General features: G+C 37.7%; 1 protein-coding gene across 7 annotated transcripts in view; it reads right to left on the bottom strand.

Annotated features, from left to right (window-relative positions):
- Oma1 (OMA1 zinc metallopeptidase) overlaps positions 1-2,991 on the bottom strand; it is an 82,796-nt gene that overhangs the window by 37,443 nt on the left and 42,362 nt on the right. The gene's annotated exons all lie outside the window — the stretch shown is intronic.

Here is a 2,991-nt window from a genome sequence, read left to right as displayed (position 1 = left end):
GGGAAGGGAAGGGAAGGGAAGGGAAGGGAAGGGAAGGGAAGGGACGAGACGAGACGAGAGAAAAGATGGATGAATCCTTCCCTGAGACTTAGGGGTCTACTGACAGAAGGAAAGATCATGTCGAATCTGCCAGAGGGAACAACTTGCTAACATCTAACAGTAACTTGCAAGTTTTGAGAAATTCTAGAGCAAACAGCTTTTTGTTTTGGCCGGTACAGTCCCATGGATTCACAGAATTTCTGACCAACCTATTTGGTGGCAGTTCCCACTACTGGATTTGATAAATCCAGGCTCACTTTCTTTCGGTAGAACTTCACTTGGGCATAGATGTGTTCCTCCATCTGCAAGTCTATATAACTGTCTTTGGATTTAATGGGCTTCTATCTCATATAGGAGTTCTTATTTTACATTATGATTGTTAAATTATCCTTTATACTAGTTATAACATTTACCATTTCCTTATTAGTTAATGATTTAAATAAATACTTAGGTAGGCTTATTAAATATTTATATGATGGGCTAGAGAGATGGCTTAGCAGTTAAGAGCACTAGCTGCTCTTCCAGAGGTCCTGAGTTCAATTCCCAGCAACCACAATCATCTATCCTGGGATCTGATGCCTTCTTCTGGCATGCAGGTGTACATACAGATAGAGCACTCATATACATAAAATAAATATTAAAATATTTATATGAATCAGGATTACACTTCTCAAAGACATTTATCTTGCAAATAGTTTATTTCTTTTCAAAAACCACAATATAAACTAAAGTCTGGCTATTTTTGAAATGACCAAACATTAGGAAGAAGTATAAGTAACTAAGAAATTTCAGTAAATAAACAAAGAAGGCTAGTAAGTTGCTCTTGGGAATGAGAAGGAAGGGCAAAGTTTTTGAACAAAATTTTGTATAGTCAACCCCTCCTGCCAGAAGAATGAGGAAGTCCTAGCCAGGCAGTGTGGCACAGGCCTATGTCCGCAGTACTCAGAATGCATTGTTAGGAGGACTGCTTCAAGATCAGGGTCTGCCTCCTCTACAGGGCAAAGTTCCAGAAAACAAAGCAGACAGAAAGACACAGTCTTGGAGTCTGCCCAACACCGATGAATCGGAAGGGCACAGTGTGGCCTCCCATGGGAATCTAATAAAGCAGCTCATAGAAGATGAGGACATGGTGACCACCAGGGCAGAGAAGGGATGGGGAGAGGGTAGTCAGGGTGCAGCATTTCAGTGAGGTGAAAGAAGGAAGCTTGGAATGCCACTGTGCAGTCAACAAGAGCACCAATAAAAGTACGCACTTAACACTGTCAAGACTGAGGGCATGAGCTGTCACCCTCCAGAACTGTAAGGCAATGGATCTGCTTGTTAGCATGACCTGACCATTCCACAATGTGTACCAACATCACGCAACATGTTGTAGCCCATAAACAATATTTCAAAAGGTTAAAAGGAATGAGCAATGAGCACACATGTATTTTTTAAGGCACTGGCTGCATTTATTTCTAGTAACAACTAAATATGAACCAACTGCTAGCATACACTGGGATTTTTCTACACATCAAGTAAGACAGAAATTATTTATCCATAAAATATAAATGATAACTAAGTGAAAGAAAAAGGGGAAATGCCAGAGGGCTTGGCGATTAGATTAAAAGCTTTTGCTAAAAACAGAAAGCAAGATATTGGCGCAGGGTGGCGTGGAGGGTCACCTCCACTTTAAACACAAATCATTACTCTTTCTTGCCTTATTCTCCCGAGCAAGTTTTTTCTAACGGTCCACTCATTTCAGCCATAATGTTTTTTAAGGGTTTAGACAATGTTACTGTCAGGCTTTCTGGCTTTATATGATTCAGAGGCCGATTCAATTACAGTAGCTGCTGTTCACTTCTTCAACACTCTCCATGCCAGACAGAATGAGATTTAGTAAGGTGAACAGTGTATGTTTTTACACATGGCCAACAATGACATTTCATGGTAATTCCTAACACTTACACTCTGTGCTCATGAGATGCACAATATTAATGATTTATTCATTTGTTTTATCCAATTACAAATGCATAAGAATGATTTACACATGAGTTCAACTTCCCAGCTGTCTGAAAGTTTAAAGGATTAAAAACGAAATGAGGTTAAAATTAATGCATTTACAGCTTGCTACCAAGTGACTCTCATGCCTAGAGATAGAATGCTGTTTACAATTAAAATACTTAGAAACAAATTCCATTCAAATTATGATGATAATTATATAACCTGACACAACAATTGCAGATTAAATGTTTCCAGCTCTGCTATCATTGCCCACCCCTCACGCCCTCACAAAGAGCAACAACAGGGAGAAAGCAAACCAGTGAGAACACAGAAAAGAAATAATCTGGAGGCTTTTGATTCCAAAATGAACCTTTCAACAAAATTTCTGTTATTCACAGTAATTCATATTTTATAAAATACTTAAATAAGGTATTTCTTTCAAGGACAAATTATGATGTACATAAACTCAAAGTCTAAACAGCATAACTGTTAATTCTGAAGCCCACGCTATGAAACATCAACAGGTTGGCACAACATCTGTTCTTCAGTTTTTCACTCAAGTTGTTATGGTAACCAAAATATGTGGAGTATGTTTCCTAAATCTAACTGATTATTTCAAGTAAATAAAATTATATCATATCAGCTTATCAACAACAAATAATATTATTACTACAAACCTATATTTATCATTTTCAAATACTAGTGGATCATACAATTATATTTACACATGTTGCTTTTTCACAGAATTCACATTATAAAAATTAATAAGGATATTTTTTTCCTAATTTGGAGGTTCTAGTTTTATTTGAAAATAAAATAGGAAGCCATTGTGGTGACACATGCCTTTGATCCCAGCACTTGGGAAGCAAAGGGAGGAAAGCAGATCTTTGAGTTTGAGGCCAGCCTGGTCTACAGAGTGAGTTCCAAAAGAGTCAGGACTACATAGAGGCACCCTATCTTAAAAACAAA

Source organism: Mastomys coucha, unplaced genomic scaffold, assembly GCF_008632895.1.
Source record: "Mastomys coucha isolate ucsf_1 unplaced genomic scaffold, UCSF_Mcou_1 pScaffold18, whole genome shotgun sequence".
In the NCBI taxonomy this organism is placed as follows: domain Eukaryota; kingdom Metazoa; phylum Chordata; class Mammalia; order Rodentia; family Muridae; genus Mastomys; species Mastomys coucha.
This window is presented reverse-complemented; position numbering and strand designations above follow the sequence as displayed.